The 22132-nt window shown below is 42.7% G+C and overlaps 1 protein-coding gene across 5 annotated transcripts in view; it reads left to right on the forward strand.

Moving 5' to 3' along the window:
- Positions 1–22132, forward strand: part of LOC111247549 (CD109 antigen-like) — a 123525-nt gene that overhangs the window by 26966 nt on the left and 74427 nt on the right. For all 5 annotated transcript variants that reach the window (XM_086983262.1, XM_022798601.2, XM_086983263.1 and 2 more), the window contains one exon: positions 3453–3510. The gene's annotated coding sequence lies outside the window, so the exon portion shown is untranslated. The remainder of the gene's footprint in view (positions 1–3452; positions 3511–22132) is intronic.

The following is a 22132-nucleotide window of genomic DNA, read 5'->3' on the forward strand; positions in this document are numbered from 1 at the left end:
GGTGGCGACATACAGGTAATGAGTATTAATAACCTGCCCTCTACCCAGTTCCCTCACAGGCTTTTGTCTGCTTTATGCTGCCTCTTAATACTCTAGTAGATTTACGCTGACCTGACCTGCCACTCACTCGGAACCATCTAAACCCGACAACGTTGTAAAATTCTTAGCTTCGTTTGATCTAGATACTAAGCCAATTTCAGACCTACAAGCAAATGTCGTCTCGTTATTTTCCTCTGGCCCGTATAGACAGTTCGTGCTGTAGACAGGAAATAAGCTATCGGCTATACTAAAAGAATGGGGGGCACATGATAAGATGGTTCGGCTCATATGAGCTCAAATCCATAAAACCGACGCAGATTTGCCTAGAGGACATAATACGGAATGGCCAATTTCTACCTCCCTTTTTTTTTATCTCGTGTGCCACCGCCCAAGTGATCAAGATCGTCGCCAAAGGCAAAAGAAGAAACTGAAAGGAGCCGCTGTTGAACCACTGGAACCACTAGGTTGATTTGACTGGATCTGTGTGTGACATATCGTTCGTAACATCATAGAACAATGTACAAACGTACGTTTCTACCACGGGAAAGAGAAGGCTTGTTACCGTAACTTGGTGTAGCTGGTTAATTGCTGATTGCTAAGGTCATTGGCAAGGCTAAGGCATTGGTTCCGATGTGACATCCCGCAATTTGAATTTGTCCTTTTATCCTTTAGCAACCGACAACAACAGCAATGGACACTAATGCTGATGGCGCATTTAGATCTAGAATTGTAGCCCTTCTTTGTGATGAAGCCCTGGCCATCAGAAAGGGAAGCGATACTCGCTATGAGCAACGTTCAGTTTTCAGAGTCGGTGCCATCTGGCTACAATCGTATCGAATGATTTGAATCTAGTGTTATTCAACAACGACTTACTCTCGTGCCAATTTACTGATCAGACAGTCAAACCTGAGGATCGTTCGCATAATAAACTTGCTCGTCGTCACCAATGTTAGCGAAGCCAGTTCTACTAGAAAGCACTCAGATATTAAAAGAGGGTATTCAGCGGACAGAGGCGATAGGCTCCCGGTCGCACTGCCTTCTAACAGTGGGCTCACATGATTAGGCAAGCATTGTCCTAGCAGACAGGAGAAACGAAGGCACACCTATTAAAGCTGGCTTCGTCAGAAGACATCCGCCTGACCCGCTGACTAGTCGGATGTTGAAGGTCAACCAGACAGCCAGCTTGGTCCAAGCCTAAGGTTGGTGCCGACCTAGAAGACCATCAGGGCGGTGACGTGTCATGCTAATTGGCTATTGTGAAGGACGGATATGTGACAAAAATTGCTGTTGATCCTTTGTGTGGAGGAGACCATCTGATTTAGAGTCAAAGATTCGACACATTTGTATGGTATTCAGCATACGTATGGAACCCTAATTTTTTAAATTGTCTATGCGCAAGCTTGCGTATCTACGCTAGTTATTAGCAAGTGGAAAAAGGGAAGGCCCCGCATGACAATGTGGACACGTAAAGAATTTTGTTACTTATGTATACAAATTTTTTAATACACGTTTGACCAAGGTATTACTCTGAATGAAAAAAAAAACGCTCTACCAAAAAAAAACTGCATCAAACATGTGTGGCCTACGAGCAACCTATGGAGCAAACTACATGATGTTCAACCATTGTACTTGTTCTCTAACTTTCACATTGTGTTGAAGTTGATCTTCCTTTTGCACGATAGCCATGAGTCTTTCGTGTTTCTTATGCACACTGATATCTCCTTGTGAATGCTAACTGTTACTATCTATGCAAACTTAAACTCAATTTGCAGTAAAATATCGACCATTGGCTGCAGCATTGATCGCAGATTATACGAGCAAAAGGTCGCCGAAAGTGTCGAAAGCTCCTTAATAAAAATGAGAATCAAACAGTAAATGAACCTATGCAGTGTTGAATCATCGTATGCTGATCCCTGCTGATCACAGCAAAACCCCAATACCAACGCTTAGCTATAAATGCTCGCCGAGGGAAAATCAGCCATTTTCATTCGTTTGCTTTTCTTGTTCTATTCACCGATTGACACGTTCGTTGCCGTTCATAACGTGCAGCACAGAATCCGTGTACGTTTCGCGTGCTGATACAGGTACAATTCGTTATAGTACTACCTGTAGTGTTGAGACTAGTCGTGACATAGGGTAAAAATAAATTGTAGTTTGGAGACGATGTTGACCCATTTTTGCACAGGATAATAATCAGCGACAGCTTTCCCAAAAAAAAAAAAAAAAAAAACTAAAGCTACAGAGCATTAAATTGGGCGGATTGCTCAGGGTAAAAATGCAGACCGCTGAAGAAGCTAAAATATAAAACAGGGCGAAGCCGAATTATGTAGAGTATGAAAACAGATGAAAAGACATCTAAAAACTATTCGCAGTTTAAAATTTAGCAATATCATTTATTGAGAATAATTATGATATATACTACTTAACACGTCCTAAAGGAAGACGAACTCGACTAATATAAAAACAAGGGCCTAGGAGAAGATTGTGCCTGACATTTCGATTAGAGCCCGTGAGCTGAACCTGAGGAACGTGTGGTGATCCGGATTTGAATCCGGGTCGTCTGATGGAATGCTGAACGTCGACACTGGACGTACAACTAAAAACATTTAGATTCAAGCCAGCTGATCATGTAGCTACGGTAGGCCAGCGCGGCATTATCATAGCGTTACCTATTGCTATTTAATAGGGTTAGCTCCTACTAAAATCTATTAAGTTCAATCGTAAGACACGAACATGGGATTTCGTTTTCTATTATAACATACTCCTATGATGAGCCATTGAAGATATGTATGCGTATTACAGTTGTTGTACATGGGAACTTTTAGTTTAATTAGATGTAGAAGTTGGCCATGTCTGTCTATGACCGTTTACGGATCAAAATTCACATGTCAATACTAACTTAGAACATTGTATATTATATAAAAATTGGGGAAAAACAGTTAAAAGATTCCCAAGAAGGAATGGGATAATAGAATTAACAGATATTTAGGACAACGCTGTTGTTTACTTCGGTAGTAAAGGGCTTTTTAATATCATGTTTATATGTTGTGAAATCATCGATTGCATCCCATCATTAGAACCAATGGTGCCTGATAATGAATTATAAAATAACATTTGACCCAAAGTAGTATAATAGCCATACTCAACATTGTTGGATAATTCACTTGGCGGAGTAAAGAGGATCTTACATAAATGGAAACAGACAAAAATAATTATGTATTGCAAAATTTTACATACCTGGATCATTTTAGATCTCCGGAACGAGTCGTGCAAAATGACTGGGCTTTTTGTTGAACTTAGTACGCACTGCTTAGGAATTAGAAGCTAACATTGTCGAAAGCTGTCTTGATTATTAATATTAAACTATATATCATGAAATCTTATAGAGCATGTGCTTGTGATTGTATTTTCAGGTATTTGAATGAAGTTTAGTTGAAGTTCTGTCGTCATCGTCGTTGTCGTCGTGTGCAGGTGAGTGATCCTACGATGTGATTCATTACGACAATGTGTCTAATATATATTTAACAACGATCCTGACCCACATCCATAGTACAGACAAAAGTCAACTTCTGTTATATGAGATCTCATAACAATTCAAGGCACGATCTTGACACGACATGTTTGTTGCTTGGTAAGCTAATCGTGTCTTAGTAAGTTGCTCCAGATAATGTAGCGGATGCTATGGGCTTTTGTCATGTCGTGACCCAACAATTATCGGCTTTCGAAGCCATAGAACAGGGAAGGTTTAAGAAGGCACGTCTCTGTAAGAGAATAGGTGCTAGATCAACGCCTATCAATAGCGTTGTCTGTCTGGAACATACAATAGGTTAGCTGTATCGTCTAATCTACCATTTATAGAAAAAAGAATCCAATAGAAATCGACTACTACATTGTAGGTGTATTATATGGCAGATGCGTAATGTAGTGTCCTGTTCACCTGACCTACTACAAGAACCTTTAAAAGTCAGCTACCAAAATCTAATAAATTCCCATTTTGCACGAAGCAATAGCATTACATAAACCGCGTACGTATAAATCTCTGATAATACATATATCCATACGTTGGCTACGTGCAACATATCGGTTGGATGTTACAGTTTGCGCTAGTCGTGGTAGTTATAAATTTAAATGTTGCCATTCTGAAAAAATAGCTGTAATACTAGTAACTTCGAAGCGGAAAATAGTGCAAGAAACGAACGTGTGGTAGATGTCTGGTCGCGCTGATGGATGTATCCTTATGGCGACGGCCTTCGATAAACTCAACCCTGCATTTCTCTGTTTGAGCGTTTTCTCTGGCTGCTATCTGTCCCTTTTACGCGTGTTATTCCCGTTTAACTGCTGCTTCCATGTGTCTTCTATCCAGCTTGCTTTCAAATGGTGGCAGAACTTCAAACTGTTTGTGAATATTTCATTGACTTCGTCCAGCTCAAGACGACTCTCAAATGCCACCCGATCCAACGAAACACATTCGGACTCGTTCCTTCCCTCTTCACTAGTTGGAAGGAATCTGCCAAAGGCCTGGAGAAAGGCCGCCGAAGGAGAAGAAACGCCGGCGAGCACAGGCCACCTTCCTTTCCTCTGGCCTCTTCCAACCTGTGACTTATGATTTTAGGAAATGAGAACTGAGCCTCAAACTCATGGCTTGCATAGAACTGAATAGTAGGTTTATTTGTGTAGGGACTTGTGGCAAAGGAAAACAGCATAGTACAGCATATGAATATTAGTAAGTAAATAGATAAATAGCAGCAACAGATAGGTAGCAACGATCTTGGTAATGATCGCAGCATCAGCTGATATGACGCTGCTTATTTGCAGAAGTTCGGCCATTTATGTGCTGTGCGTGGGTAAGTGACTTCTTCCATGTTTAGCATCATTTGCCTTCTCCAGCATCAGATGAACGGAAAATGGGACGCGGAGCTGGGTGGCGGAAGGTATCTCTCTATTTGACTCGTTTTATCAGTGCAAAAAGTCTTCGTCGTGACGACAGTGTATGGTGCAAAGGAAACGCAACATCAGAAGGAAAACAGACGCGAAGAAAGATTTCAAGTACTGTAAGAGGTTGTATCGTGCTTCATCAGTGAAACTGGAGGCGGGACAGAAAACACAATGTAAAGACGACGTCGTGAAGGCGTCGATGTCACGAGTGCTAGCCATGCCCCCGCTGCAAATAGTCTTCTAGATAAACTGCTATTCTGGTCTTTCACCTTCGAATACTGTTTCGAGACCGAAATACACTGCGCTTTCCGATGATCATTTCAGGGATGCTGTCCGTGAGGAGGGGGGGGGGGTTGTTCTTATGCTGCTTCTGTTATTTTTTGCGCTGTTTTGCCGAGCCATCTTAGGATCCCCCCACCCCCTCGGTGTTCTTCTCTTCTTTATTTTGCATTTTTCCAGGCGTGAGAAAGGCGCTGGACTGGCTTGTATGTGCTGAGAATACTATTACTTTGTCAACTACGTATCAACAAAGTGAAAAGCGGTTGGGCAGATACGTAAATGTCTCTAAGACTGAAACGTCAACAATAGGTCACGGATGATTCGAATGTATACTTACTCATATTTGCAATGCATGCCTATTTACAGTATGTCTATTTTATAATCCTGTACGCATCATGTAATCGAGCCTGGCAAGGTCACACGAACATCAGGTCCAACACTGCTAGGTGCAGAACATGCTCGAGCTAACTCTATTAATTATATGTTTTTATGCTTACAAAGATAATGGCAAGGTCAGCTATAAAAGTCTCCTTCCTGTGTTCATATTAAAAGAGTGCTAAATATTCATAAAGATGAAACTCATGGGAAGCTGCGTCCCCCTGACAGCCCCCGGGGTCTTTCTCTATCAATAACTTCAGTATTTTGATGACAGCGGGGCACACAGAATCCACGTTTCGGTTTTCTTGAATTAAATTATGCGTATATATATTCATTATCTTGATGGTGAACATTTATAGATGTAACATTTGCTCTGGAAGTATTTTCGAATAAACGTTTCTGTTGGTTACTTTACTCTATATAGTTTGCTATTCATTTCAGTTTTATAGATGCAGAAATAGCTATTTAGTTACCATGACATGACGTTTCTCAGAGAAATATGGACAGCGTCTCTCAGAGATCATCATAGTTTCAGACAGCAGATCGCTGCCGGGTTGATGAAGTTGCGTGCAAAATTCAGATATTATTTAGGCCAAGCAGACCATTTCTGCTGTTGCTGCCCTCTAAAACGTTTTCGCCGGACCGTTCTACTGTGTATACTTGTCGAGCAGATGTTGGCAAATGTAATAATGATTCACTTCAAACATGTCCCATCTTTTTTCCGAAACAGATTTTAAGAATTGATATAACACAACGCTCTAGTAAGCGTGGTGACATAATTGAGATTTGTCTAGTACGGTAAATTTTATGCTGTTAAAAAAAAGCTCCTACATCCTCGCCAAAGCAGAATTCAAGTTCTTTGACAGTGAGAATCGTGCTACGGCGGCGGGATACGAACGCAAGAAGTCACATACTTCATTCCCTTGATACCTTTACATTATATAAGGTTTATATCAAGGTGTAGGTAATTAGTAAATGAAAAATATGTCATACATATGGTAAAATTCGTCTTTATAAGTGTTATTCAACGTTCCATATGTTTACAATAAAAAGTATATATATTCGGACCTTTTTTCTGTCAGAGATCCAATTATTGCTTGTTTATTATTTGTTGCTGTGCGAATAGATTCCTCGTGCCTACAGTGTAAAAGCATTTCCTTCGACCTAATTGGTACAGACAAGAAAAACAGTAAACAGGAAGGATTCGGTACGAATAATACTGCGTCTGAAAAATATCTTTGGTGCAGAATAAAGGTGACAGAAACACAGTTTTGGTCATTTCATTTGTCACCAAACACTGCCACATTGTGGGCCTGATAGAGCGTTAGGCGTTCAAGATCCTCACTGTTTACGAAGCGTAAGGTGTTGCAGGACAGGCAAACACATATTAGATTCAACGCAGCCCGCGTATTTTTCGTGATGTGTGTACCCGCCGCCGGGAACGGTCACTAATGTTACCGTTGTTTAGACGTCTACGTATCTTGTTTGGCAGGTGAAATCAAATTTTTCAGCGATCACGCTTGTTGTTAATACCAGCTACGTATGATGGGGACATGTTGTGTTCGGTTGGCTGAACTGACATAACTTTAGAAAAGCATTTATTTTTTCCGCTAGAAACACTTTTTCTCATATTTCTGAATAGCAAAATTGAAGGTCAACTGATAAGTGGTTCGTAAAGGCCACACATCAAAGATGTGAACCAATGAGGGTAAATTACGTTTTAATCTGCTGGAATGATTTTTAATTCTGACGATGAAAAATTGTAGGATGGTGAGAAGTGCATCGACTCTTAGTGTTCAAAATTTTATTCTCAGAAGTCGCTACTTTTTGCACTAAATATTCTTGTTATAGATGTAGTACAGCTTAGTTACAGAAGTTACAGAAGAGCAAGTTAGTTACAGGAGTTGTCTATATATTGTGGATTCATCGGAACAGGATCAGTATCGCATAATGGCTCTTTTCTGCTGCACGGCTTTTTCTTCTTTTTTTTTTTCTTCATAAACTTTTCCTTTCTTTCCTCATCAAAACCCCCATCGTTACCGTTTTGTTGCAACGCACCGTCCCAGAGGGCATGATGCGCCCCTAGGAGCGCAGTTTATAGTTACTAATTCGATGAATCAATTTTTCCATTTTTGCCCCTTGTCCCCGGGCCTGTTTATCATCAGAATTGCCAGTCAGACGGAAACGTTGCAGATATGTTTTCCACCATCGCATATTCCTTCGAGATAGCAACACACGGGGATGCTTCCAAGCAGAGGCCGCGTTCGTTGAAGATATATATTTCACGCTGTTGACGCCTTTATTCCATTTTTACCAGCACCCGTCTCCCCCCTTCGGCACCGACCATGGCCTTTAGCGACGCTCTTGTGGCGTCCTGGCTTGCTGCTAGTTGCTGTGTCGCTGCTACCCGTTGCTGGTGCTTCAGCCACCAGAGAGCCAAGCAAAGCTTTTGTAATAATGTCCCTAACAGCCGTGGGCCGTCGTTCATATTTTTCATCTCGAACGCTTGGTCGTATCACTGAAATCTTGTGTCTCTATCATTTTTTCTCTGTACATTTCGGATTTCGACTGCGTTTCTTCGCCTTCGGTAACTTGCCTCCCAGCCTATGACGACTTCGGGCCTTTCAGAGCGTGCCAAAACGAAACAGTTACCCTGATGGAAAGACCCGGAAACCTTCTTCGATGGTCCAGAGCTCAACACACGCACGCCAGCCAGACACGCTAAGTGCTGTTCCGCTTCAATGCCTGACGGAGCTTTGGGCTTATCCACTTGTTGGCAGTGGAGATCCACATCGGTGAGTCTCTGTTCTTTCGCATTTTTTATTGCGGCCGGCGTCGCTAGGCCTAGCCCTTTGTTCATCATCAACACAACAGCGGTCGCGGGGGTTGGGGGAAGAGCGGAGGAGGTCTCCCACTCACCACCCGGCCTGGCCGCCAGTTTTCAACACCCTAACCTCTTCGAGAACTTTTGCCGAAACCTTCACCACTTGTGATTTGCTGGCCCTTGATACCGGATAGTGCGATCCTTTGATGTTTGTCGTCTCCCTATTCTACCCGTTTTGATCGACTAATAAACTAGTCATCCTTTCAAATCGTTTAAACAACAATGACGCCATCCTTCGGGCATTGATGGTGACTTCATAAAAAACAAGATGTCTCTCTAGGATCACATGTAGTAGTTGTAGATATTGGTCGAGTTGGATTAAGGTTTGACCAGGGGTAGGCACTCAGCCAATTGTTAGCCGTTATACAGAGGCTTCACTCTGCTTTATATTGAGCACGCCTTCCCTACTCTCACCCCCCACCGTGCTATTCTTCTGTGATTTAAACATAATAGCAGTAATGAAAAAGTAAATTGAAAGGTGGCCGCGTGAGCGCGGCGAACACCGCGCTCGTGGGTGTTCCAACCACTTCCGTTTCCGGACTCGTTGGTGCTAGTGACCGTGCGTTACGCATTGCCAAAATGGCAGCTGAGCCACAGCTTTGGGGCGGCGAGGCGCCTTTTGGTTCGTCTATATATTTTCGAGAACTAGTACCACCTAGAAAATAGCGTTGTTTCCTCTGATATAGGTACACTTTATATGCAATCCCATATTCGTGGCAAGAAGAATGATCAGGCAAAAGGAAACGAAAAGGGGTAGTGGAAGTATTGCAGCTACATGTATAGATGCGTGTGCCACCTCTGCCGCTATAGTACCGCGGGTTATCATAGCAAAGATTTTCGACGGCGGATCTCGTTGCAAAAGCGCCTTCATCGGTGCTGGGGGGGCGACAAGAAATGCCCGAAGCTTTGGCGCAGTGCCTAGTGGTTGCTTCCGAAGCAATGATGCATAACAGAGTTAAGGCATGGTAGGTATGTCTGTTGGTATTTAATCTGTGGCTCTCCCATGGAACAGGCAAACAGCGACAACGACGAAAGCGATGACAATGAGTAGGAAGCGCTACAGAGGAAGCATTAAGTTTGTGCACGACGTTGTCCCACAGGGAATTTCTTCCGCCTTCTGGTAAAATCATTTTCACTAATGCCAGTCAAAGTGATTCGGTGTCAGCCCCTGCTGTCAGATTGTCCGCGGAATATGGGTGACTCGATGTTTGGGCGCAACATTGCGTTATGCTGTGGTACTCCGAAGTCACAACGCTATGTTTCCCGTGTAACTTATACGCCTTTATCCTCTCTTGCGAGTTGGGCTTTGGTTCACACGAGTACGACCCTACCGGGCCATTGCAAGCAGAGTCTATCTGCCCGTTGAACGCTTGTGTCCGCAAGGGAGCTAGTTTCGTCAAAGATCGGTCGCCGCGGCCCCAGGGCTGCCTTCGACGTGGATAATTTAGTGACAGCGTTAATCGACTTTGTCGATAGCTTTCCATACTCCTTGCTATTGCCGCCGAAAGGGAACGCCGCTAGTGGCTTCCTTTGGTCCTTGTTCAGTATTAAACCAGCGAATCAGCCGTTCGAAGAGAAACGGGTCTAGTTCGGCCAAGCCTAGGTTAGACTCAAAATGGAGCTCACCGAGATTTCCGTTAGCGTATTGGTTGGCCTTTAACCGGTAGGCCGCTTGAATCAAACGTGTTAGGGCCATGAAGGGCCGCAAATTTAATTTTGTTTCTTCTGATGTGCGGTGGATTTTAATGGATCTAGCCCAACGTTTCTGTGCATGCTGCGCTTGTATGTGGGAGCCTGCATATCTATTTGTATGTGGAATTCTCATAAAAACTTCTCTTTGGACTCTCGCGTCACTGTATAAACGCATCTATACTCTCCTTCATATTTTTGCAACCGAGCACACTTTACCATACAATTGCGCATTCACGTGTTGCGCTACCATTCATCTCGCATCACTGACACGCTATTGTAGCATTGTACTGCTCTGACTGTAAGAGGGTAAAAGATAACGAAAAAGAATAAGAGGGGGCGTGGACGAACAGAGTAGAAATGAGAACGCCTCCAGCAGAGTACCACATACGTACATCCGCGCACCCTTAGCGATGTAGCAGCAGACAAGGCAATAAGAAAAGCGCGCCACGAGGCACTCGGTCTTACCTTTTTTAGCGGAGAATCTGCCGGCCAAATTCTCTCGGCCTTCAAGTTTTCCTCCTGGCTCATTATTTCCCTGTCTCTCTGTCTTGTTCAACTATCTCGAAATATCTGGCTCATGATAGTTAGGACCGAGAACCTCTCAGTGGTTTTCTAAAGGGCGGCCGTTGTCGCTATCATCGTGGCCCGTAATCCGGCCGACTTCTGTTATTGTTGCAGCTGTGGTTCTTCAAACAGATTGATCGGTTGGCCCATATCGAACGACCAACTAGCAAGGAGCCCACAGCCCATGGTGACTTGATTTAGGCAGAGACCAACTTAGAGTTAGAAAAAAGGAGAATGAAAAAGGAAGTGTCGAGAATGTCGTCCACAAATTATCCCATACGGAATATCTTTGTCACCTTTTCTCTCCAGCCGTCTTTGAGCCGCCTGCTTTTGCCACCTAGCCCCATATCCGCTCCCTGCCATTTCCCAGTGGTTGACGCAATTTCTCATTCATTTTCTCGTTCCGCCTGCACAATCACTGAGACGCCTTTTGGAGCAACTTATGAGCACAATGTGAGCGTTTTTGCGCTATCTCTGGCTATGTGTGCTGTCGCTCCACGTTGTTCGTCAGCCTCCTGTTTCGTTTCATCTCTCTTTTTCTAGTGTTCTTCAAAGGAAAGGACTTCCGCTCTGAGGCTTGAAAGTAAAGCCTTGAAGGATGTTAGCTAGAAGAAAGTGGACTATGAAACGACGCTCTCTGGGCCATACAGCCGGCCGCCAACAAATTTGACTTTTCTTTGGTGCTCTCAGGCAGCAATTGTAGTGGCTTAGTGGACGACGTTTTAGCCATTTTTAGTCCTTCCATAGCTAGTCATCGCGGCGTTTAGAGCTAATGACGTCGTCAGTTTACTGGAGGTAGTGACGAGACGACATTGTTCGTTTGTTTAACAGCCATATCGCTTCCAAATGTTCACTATGAGTTGTTGAGCAGCGATAAGCCCCCGATAATTATAGCACGTGCATGTATATAGTACAATTGTGCCACCATAATTGTCAATACTTCTGCTTAAACACATTCGAAGTGGTAGTGTCAGAGGTGGTTATTCAACTCAAGGAGGTACTATTTAGCGATTTGTTGTATTGGGCAAAAAGGAGGCTTCAGACGGTAGAAAGTTTCTGCAGCAATTCGAATGGGTTTAGTCCCGGTGATGGTAGATGACCGAATGGCCTTGGTTTGTCGATCGAAAAGGCAATGCGGCAACGACCGGTATCCCCCAAATGCAACGATGCCTCCCTGGATCTTTCCACGAGGGGCTGGATGGTTAACGTGGTTGACTCTGCCCTCCAACCACGGTTCGAGCTGACTTGGTAACGGCGCCATGTTAATTGTCACCGTCCGAACACAAACTATCTCGCGAATCTTGTTCTCGCTCACTCCGTCAACCGAAACACCGCATTTACAGAGCGCTGGGACACTTTAGAGAAGCGCAGCGAGGAAAAATGGTAGCACGAACTAAGTGCAGCACGAGGTTGTGGAAGCGCCCTGCGTGATGTACGACATCGACCAACCATCCAAGCAGCGCTTCAATCCACATCTAGGAAATCTGAAAGTTTTCAAGGACGACAACTTGCTGAACTCACGGACGGAAGTGGTGAAGGTACGTATGGGGAGCAGCAGAAGATGGGTGAATAGTATACGGGTGGATACATTTGTTACTTACTAGGATTTTTCTGCTAGTTCCGTAGTTACCTCTCGTTTTCGCGCGCTTATTTTGGGCCAGTAACTTTATTTTTCATGAGGGACAAATGGCAGGCGGCTTCGATGATTTCTCGGTGACTTGAAACTGGTCACTGGTTGGTCCTTTTCGAATCGGGAGCGAGTCGCATACAGGGGAAGGAGCTGTTGATTATCGCTATTTGTGCGCGTTTGCGCTCTGCAACTATGCAAAGTGGATGGAAAACCGGGTGACTTCTACTTCTAAGGTAATACGGGTTGGATGACTGGTTCTTATCGCTTCCATTTGCTAACCAGGATGTTGCAACTGCATATAGCATCCGTCGACGCAGGATATTTGCAGTTGATGTTGCGTGCGTTTCGATTGGTTGTTGTCGAAACGTGCAAGACATGCCACTCGATTCACTTAGAAAAAGCCCAACTGAGACTGGTCCTAGTTTGAGCCTTAAGTACATAAAAAAAAAAAGTCGCAGAAGTGTATTACTTTTCCCCACGGAAACCTCTAACACGCGAGAGATTTATCAACTTTTCGGCAATTTCACAGTATAAAATAGACGACATTCATATTCGATATCCTCAATAACAGAGATTCAAGTCTTTGCTATACTATTTTAGAGTATACCTGAGATATGCAGACTCACTGCTACTACAACAAGAGCTGGTATAAACTAAGCATATTACCGATAAGCAACCCTTTCTCAGTGCTCGGTATAAGTCCCATCAGTAAACTCAATAGATGAGATCGAATTAAAGAATGGAAAAGATCTAGCTGATTTTGTTTGAGGTTCTTCAATGGAAGGATGTTTAGCGTCTTCGTACATCCTAATTTTGGAATTGACGAATCAGTGTTATAGATTCACACTGTGGAAATGCGGTATTGAGCTGTTAGGTAGAAGGACATTACGCTAAGTGGCCTTAATATTTTTAATCTACTGTTTAAATGTTGCAATCGCCAAGTTATCGGTATTCAAAATTTAATGGTAGCTTAGTATAATTTTTAGTATAACCATGTAGCTCCAGTTGCTTTGTACAACCAATGTGGTTTTTGAAAAAATACAAGTTTCATGTGTATTTTTTCAGGAGAGCAACTTTTGCAAAATGGAATAACATGGCCCTGAGTGCTGCGACGTAATTCATATTACAATGCTCTGACGGCCTCATAGGTAGCTTCCATTAGTAATTAATGTAGGCAGTGATGCAGCTGTCGGAGGCCTTTGTTTGTGGACTTTATTTTTGTCAGTTGCAGCAAATTGTATTCAAACGTGACTAACCGCATCTAAAATACTAATTTTATTGAACATCAGGGGGGGGTTCATGTGGAAATAGAGCACCATATTCAGAAGGTTTAGCCTTAAACGGCCAAGTCCCTGGGTTGACAAACATTAGAGGTCACTGTCTCAAATCCCGCCAACGACACATACAACGCAGCCTGTGTAAACAAAAAAAGAATATTGATTCAAATCTATCAGTCATAACATTGCTTGATACCAGCAATACAGTAAAGAAATAACTATTAGATAAACAGGCATGAACCTATCGAATTGAGCATAGGTTGGTATCTATTCTATGATTTTTGTAAACATCGATGCAGCTTAACTACATAAATATTTTTGCTTGGCATGCATAGCTCAAGTTTAGAGGAAATCGCCATATTGACTGTTATGTTACTACAACTTTACGCTTTTACTTCCTTCATGAATAACCGTGCCCGACATTGCCCTTCCTCAATACAAATCTTGGCTATAGGTGCAAGGGATCATCTTCAGGGTGCAGCATGCTTTTGCCTAGGAGTTCACTTTTCCTCCCCGTGGACTCTCGATTTACCGTCTCCAGTCAGAGGTCTCAATCGGTCAGTGCTCATGAGTTTGGTCTCCGACGTCGGTCAGTATGCCCTCTCCGGCGTTCTATCGATGCCTCAATCGCACATCGACAGTCTCACCTCAGCGAGAACAGTGAGGGGTTTGTCAACAACAACGACGACGACGACGACTATTATTGGGCTGTCTCTGCAGACAAGTTGAAACCACAGGCACTTCAATCCGTTCCAAGATCTTGGCACAGGGCTGAACACACATACACAAACACATATACAACTTAACAGCATCCCGTTAGTTACACACAAAACCCCTGGGCGATATATTCTAAGATCCGATCGACGAATGAATCGCATTGCCGTGTCGTTCCATTAAAGCACCGTTTTAGTAGGCCAGCCAAAGCCTACAATAGTTTTCGCAACGGAGGCTCTCTAAATGCAGGACATTAAGCCATTTTTACTGCGACGTTTCAGAACCGTACGTAAGTGAGCCAACATAGCAATGCGATGAAAAAGTCACTCATAGTGGTTTGTCTTAGCAGGAGGAGCGCATTTTGTGTACGAAGAACTATAGATATAAAAAATATTTCCTAAAAATTTTAAAAGCATGGATAGTATTTTAGTCCCAATCAGCATTGTATCCATAACTGATAGTAGCTTCTGCGGCGACTCTCGTAACAGGCCCGTTAGAATATAATAAATTCATGAAAAGTTTGGGTCTTATAGATAGTTTTAAAGTTATGACGAATCAAGCGCTGAAGTAATTTGTTCAAAAGAATATTATTTGTAGTTTGCCTATATCATACGTTGATTGTGCTATTTTTTTTCTTTCAATTTGTTTCGCAATTTGTCGTATAATAGTCTAGTTAATTGAAACATCCTATTAGGTATTTAAGGTTACATGGAATCTATAACTGTGTTATTTTATAAAAAGTAGGTGCATCTAAACCCTACACACTCCAATATGCCTATTGACTAACTAATGTCATCTCGTATAAAGGAATTGAATGGGTGATTTTCAGTAATGGGGTAAGTCCATCGAAGCCTCCGTACCGATGGCTGCACGGAGCTGAAGGACTACGTCGTGGTGGTTACGCGCTATAAACTGCATCTCGCATATAATTAGTAGCTTGTGTATCACATCAACTGTCATTAGTTCCATAACAACGGCTAATGTTCGGAATAGTTTTTTTTGGAATATCTATTAGCTATATTTATATAATATCTAAAGATATTTTCAAGTTTACTCATTGGGTAACGTTTAACGAATTACTCAATATCCGCATAGTACCGTATCTGTTAGTTATATTCATAGATTATTCGGTGAGCGTTCCTAGATCATCCTTTATGTGCAAATAAAAATCAGCTAAAGATAATGTTTTTCTTGCTTATTCACATTATACTGTATATTAGTACGTCAAAGCTATAAATGTCAGTTGGTATAAACGTTTTCCAATAATTAATTTGAAAATTTCAATAAACATGATACACACGTTAGTTGGTCGAACCATGTCTGAGCCAAATGTTTTTCAAAAAAAAGGTCTGAAATTTTAACATCCCTGAGCGTTATCGAAAACGCTTTACTTCCGAGTTTAAGTGAAAGTCAAACTTGTCCATGACCGAGTTGTAAACTTCCATATTTCGAAATAACGCTGCTGTCCTCGAGCATAAAGTTGTGCTTTTTAACTCCGTACTGTTTTTGCATGGACCGAAATTTTGTTTAGGTAAAAAGTTAAATTGCTCTCCTTTCCCGCCGTTGCTATTGCTGTCCCGTCTATTGCTGGTACGACCATGACTAAATGGATGTTTTTTGGTGGTTCCAAATCATTTCAAAAAAGCCCAAAATTATTGTAGAAAAGCATTCAAGGGGAATGATTGCAGGCAAAGTACGCTTCTGTTTTACTCACGCGATAGATAGGAAATAAGAAGTGCTCAGCACCTCTTATTTCCTATCAATGTATATTCATTTATTGCCTATTTAGTCCCGTAGCTGTTGCGTACTTTTCTGGTGAGAGTTAGTGTGTACCTTAGCCAAGTGACGACACGAATGTAATCCTGCAGAGATGCCCTACCATCTCTTCAACAGCGAAATAGTTGCTCTTCTTTGCTGCTCCCGGACTTAGGCGGTTCACTTGCGTGCCTCAGCCAAAAGAGTAGCGACTCTGCCCATGCGAGGCCTTCATTGCACGCAGGAAATACGCGTAACACCTTCCCTTGAGCCTATCCTCTTGCTGACCATGGTCGAACTCTGAGCCCGACAAACTTCCAAACCTTTCTCTTTTTTACTATTTACAGCCTTCATCGGTCTTCTTACTACAACAGGAACACCATTGACGTTTTTTAAAATCAACATCGCCTGACGGGTCGTGAGCTACATGCAAGAGAAACGAGAAAGGCTTTGGTAGTCCTTGTTGCTGCGAAAGAGACCGCTTGTAGCCGCCATCACCGTCGCAATGTGTCCGGGTGGGAAAGAGAGGTCCGCATTTGTTTTTTGAGAGGAGCACCCCGCTGTAGACACTGAAGAAGCTGCGGCAAACCGGGCGAATGCCCGATGCTCCGCCTTGAGCTAACTGGTTGGGGAATCCTTTTCGTTGGTTCGGAGGTAACGGCAGGCTTGCTCGTCTGCGTACAGCCGTGTTGCCCTCCTTGCTGTCCCCAGTCAAAAGATGACGTGAGCTACGATGGGTGTAAGATGCAACGTAGAGCTCAAGTTAAGAGACATAAGGTGACAGAAGGGTGTGAAGGCGATTGGTCGTTGTTCCTTTCCGACAATACCCGCCGCCAAAACCACCGGCGACCCTTTCTTTTCCCCAATCTACGTAGACAGTTGCCTGTTCGCACAATGATAGCTTGCTCTGAGACTCAACAAGCGACTTCGTCCGCTTGCACTTCCCGCTGCTGCTTGTGATGGCAATGAAAGTGATGCTGCTGTTGCTGGTATTAATAGTCTTATGGTCCAACATCCTTTGATCGAATCGTCTCTAGCATTGACAATTGCAACAGCAGCGCAAAAGGTGGCAAACAAAGAGAACGGCGTAAGCAAGGCGGATTCTGGGATCGCGGTATCGAATCTAAAGACGTGAAAACGAGTAAAGGATACAGGGGGTTGTAATGAAGAATGCTAACCGAATTATGTATGTATATACCTTGAAACCACGGCTTAGCTCCGGAGCGCTGTGGGGTATCATGGAGTGGAACAATGCGATAATGAGAAAATCCAACGCGAAAGTAATATTAGCGAGTTTTCTACGAAATTAAGCGGCGCTTGAGACTTCACGGAGTAACTTATATACTAATAACAAGAGTAAGTAAAGATTCTGCCAAAAACGCTTGTTTTATGTAAGCATGACAAAAGACTGAGTAAAAACTATGTTCTAAGTTTTTATCCACCGTGTACAATTCAACTTTTCTAGGAAGTTGCGCACTCTGTCCCAACATGAACCGCCTATTAGTCATTTTTTAATAATATGACTTCGTATTATTCGTGTTTAATTCGCACAACAGCATAGGCAATGTTTATAGTATCGGTTAACCAGTTGATAAGTTTTAAAGAAAGGTTACTTCGTGCAGATACTTTCCAGCTTGCCTTTGAGGCTTTACACAAATGGAAATAACGAAGATGGAGATGAATGTAGTTCGTGAACCTAGGTACGCATTTTAGCTAACCCCGTTTTTACTTTAGAAACCCTTGAAACCTCTTTACAAATGCGCTCTTTACAAGTCGGGCTGAAGTCCTGAAGTGGTCGGAAGAAAAGTGATCATTGAGAGGGAAAGTCGAGGTACTTATCGCTATTACATACGATTCGGTTTGTTCAACGCGTGTGAAAGTTTACCTTCAGTGAAAATTTGTGATGTTTAATTACGGAAACATTAAACGTGTACTTCGCTTGGAAACTTAATAAATTAATCGTAAAATAATCGTTTTAATTGGCGCACTACCATTGATTAGTGCGCTTAACCACAAGTACAGGAAATGTAAAAACTAAGCCACTTGATTTACAAGCGACTAAAATTCGGGGGGTTAATGACTGGAAGCACCTCCTGTGCGGTTGCCTCGTAGTGGAGAGGTAGTCTTTTATACTTTCTCTCTATATATAAAATGTATAAAATACACATAGAATATATTTTTCATTTATTGTTATCGATGTCTGGAGGTTTGTTGTAGTTGTGTCGTAGAAGATCCTTCTTATTCTTTGTCTTGTTAACTGCAAACCTTGGCAAAGCATTACGACATTAATTACTTAGTAGCAATAACAGAAGGTCTTTCCCTTTTACGTATTGAGCTTCAGGGTCCCTGTTATCTTAATGTTAGCCTCTAGCAGCGCATGCGGCCGTTATCAACTCAGGACTTTACAAAGTTGTACTGCAGGGGCAGACTGGTACTGCCTGCCTCCACACTCTGACTGCGAGTGGAACAATTAATGTGGAACAAAAGAGTAAGAGGCAGTTGCCAGAATTATCCGAATGGGATGAAAACAGGCAATTAAGGGGCAACACACAAATATGCACATACATAAATGTAGACACATATATATTTCGTACGTTGTATATATTGCTGATATCGCGGAAGTACAAAAAGCACACTGGTCTGTCGATATAAAAATTGTACTAGAAAGGGTCATGGAAAGGCCCGGTCTGTGGGCCCGTAGCAATAGTTCAGGCAGCGAGTTCCTTCTGCCATCACAGCTTTTAGCTAAACAGGAAAAACTTCCGCATCATTCCTGCTACTGTTGCTGTTTTTTATTATAACTATTGCTGATAGTGGCTATGTATGATATTGGTGACATATTGCAGTAGTGAGATAATAACGGTGGCCATACTGAATTTTTTCTACCACAGGCCACTGTATTGTACAACATTAAACGCTGCAGAAAAAGGCTCTTGATGAGCCTTAGTGACCATTATTATTAACCATTATTGAGAGGTCTCGAAGTCCGTCATCTGCGAACAGCTTTTCCGCTTAGTTTGTTCATCGCATGTTGTTATCGACGATGTTCATCTTTGCCCTGTTTGACTGCCCAGTAGAGAAAACAATATTCACAAGCATTTACTTAACTTGAAACTGCGGACGATACTTTATTATTTACAGAGTTACTGGCTAATTTCAACAAGTATGGTTAACACTATTTCGAATTTGATTCAACTTAATTCAGGCTCGTGCCAGGAGTATTCGCACTTTGCGTCGCGCAATAAAATTGAAGCTTTCATACCGGATTACAGTAGTATTATTGCCCGACACGCGAGAGGGTTATGACGTTATTACGGGAACATCGTAACTTAATTGAATGGATTATGTCCGAGCTGGTATCGGTCAGTCTCCCCTGGTTGTCCTACCGAAATTGCGAGTTGCCATCGAAACGAGTGGATAGTAGCCAATATAAAAAGATGCAAGAGGTTCTCCTACCTAGTGGATTTACTTGAAAGGGAAATACACGTCGTCGTTTATTTTCCATCATTATTTCCCAATGCAGGTAAAAGGTGATTCAAACAAACCATTTTAGCTGGTTTATAGTGGTTTTTAGTATGTCCACATGGGACAATGTGTAGAAAATTTTGTTTACGTCGTGCACTCTAAAATGGCGGCGAAGTATGATCAGGTACAGAAACAACCAGATCTGGCGTCGAATGTCCTATCCTTGTGTCTGCCTGCCTGCATGCTCCGAATATGCGAGTGCGAAAAACACACGAGTGCATAACTGCTTATTAGTTAGCAGTTCAACGCCATCGAAACTACCGGTGTATTGAAACGGGCGTTGTGTACAACGACGCCATTTAGTACTTATCTATTACGTCGACTCCTCGAAAGATCGCATATTAGATGAGCTTTACATATCGCATATGTAACACAGCAGGAGATGGTGTAAATGGACCTCAGAACGTTGTCAATTTTGGTGGAAGATCGGCCTGGCGAAAACTCATGAACATACCTTAAAACATTGAGAAGAATTCTTACATTACCACACTGTAACGCTATTTGTAGATTACTGGGACACAATAAGTATGGATGAGACGTGAGCGGGTATTTGTTAGAGCAAATATGGAGATAATTTAGCTGTCTGCGTTGGACCTGATGTGTAGCGGCCTTGAATGGCCTTTTGGTCATTGACTACCCTAAGGTAATACTTTCGAGTAAGATGGACACAGCGGAGTCTGATACCTCTCAGTTCAAGAAGGAAAGCTTAAATACTAGTCTTTTTTGCTATAGTTATCATGGGATGGGATTATTTATTAGAACATATTCTACGAGGCTTTCCGAAGGGTGTTACATTAGTCGAACGCGGCGTAAACTTATTTCGGAATCCTTATATACTTTTCACTGTTAACCGTTATTACGACATGCATCAAGGCAGTAAAAAATTACAAATTTAATAAACGTTAGTATATCATTGCATATGACCGCCATGTCGTAATCGAAAAAAATATTAATGAAACACAAATTTTGTGAAAGTATGCTAGAAATATATATATATTTATACGGGAAAAGGTTGCACGACAAATGACGCACGGCTGCTAAAGGCAAAAGCGATTTGGTCACAAAAAATCAAACGTTTCACCAGCTGGCAAAACTATATGCTATACGGAGTGCCCGTGGCATCTCTGTCCTTATTATATGAAAAGAACGTATGTGTATAGTCGCGCAAAAAGAAAAGACGAAAAAGGCTTTGCTTAAGAGTCAGGGAATAGAACAAGGTCAGAAATGAACGTAAAAAAAAATAGAAAGGGGGCGAGGGGCAAATTTGACTTAGAGAAGCACTTCGCTGTTGCTTCACATTTGAAAAAGCAGGAAGAACGTGAAGGCGAGGTTTTGTTTCCCTAGTAAATGTTTGGTCGGTACGGTGGCATAGTGGAAGTCAACAGTAAATTACCTGCTGCTGTCTGTCTCTTGCTTCCTTCTGGAAAAGAGAAAAGCGATGGCAAGGACTTGAGAGCGCAATGACACACACCCAATGAGCGTTGGTTTGTTCGCTCAGTACAAAAGCGTTGGTAGCTCTTTGCTAGACGAAGAGCAAAAACGCTGACAGAGCGGCGTGCGCCATGCCAACAGGCATGCCACGGCATTGGCCTGGCGGGCAGAGAGGCTACTGCCGCGGGAGCAAGAACTCGGGCTGAAGTGGGAAACGATGGAAACCCTTCATTGCGTGTCATTTTTTGTCTGTCGTAAATTTATCTTCTGCTTTTTCGAACCTCCTCCTGTGTCTCGTACTTTATCACTTTCCCCATTTCCCACGGCGGTTTCTTTCATCGCCATCATTTTCTTTTTTTTTTTCTCTTCATCTCATCGTCGGCTTTCCATAGCGCTCTTTCTCCTTCTTTACGTTGTTCTACTCGATCTATCTGTTTTTTGGTCTTTGACAACGCCCGATTATTCCACATTTTGCCAATAAACCTTCTGTTCATCTTGACCTCCTTTCTTGCCTCATGCTCCCTCTATTTCCTTCAATTTTGCCCTCAGTTCGTGAATCCTTCCAGCCAAGTCCGCTCGAATCCCATCGATGTGAGAGATGCTTGCCTCGACCTCCGCGATGCGCCTAGAACAGGTCGCTTCATTGATTGAAGACGCCGCTTACAGAAAAAGATGTCTGAACGAGCGCACGGACGGATCTCGGTCCCTAATCCCCGACATTGCTGTGGCGACCACCAGTGCCCACTCAGATGCACCCACCGTGGTCTTTTTATAAGAGGGCCTTTACAGTATGCACATCGTAGCTAGTGAGAGCTAACGGATAGTGGAAGCAGGAGCAGCACTACCGGGCAGGGCACACAGGCAATACCATTTTAAAGAGTTCGTTGAAAGGAGCAGATCGTTTCGTGGCCAAATTTAAGGGCAACTTCGCCGTTTTTCTGTCTCGTTTATAACTCCATGCTGTACAGCCTGCCCATATTTTTCCTCCCACATACGTACGTCCTTACATTGCCCCCGACGTTCTACACT

The sequence above is a fragment of the Varroa destructor genome, unplaced genomic scaffold (genome assembly GCF_002443255.2).
Source record: "Varroa destructor unplaced genomic scaffold, Vdes_3.0 BEIS01000003.1, whole genome shotgun sequence".
Taxonomy (NCBI): domain Eukaryota; kingdom Metazoa; phylum Arthropoda; class Arachnida; order Mesostigmata; family Varroidae; genus Varroa; species Varroa destructor.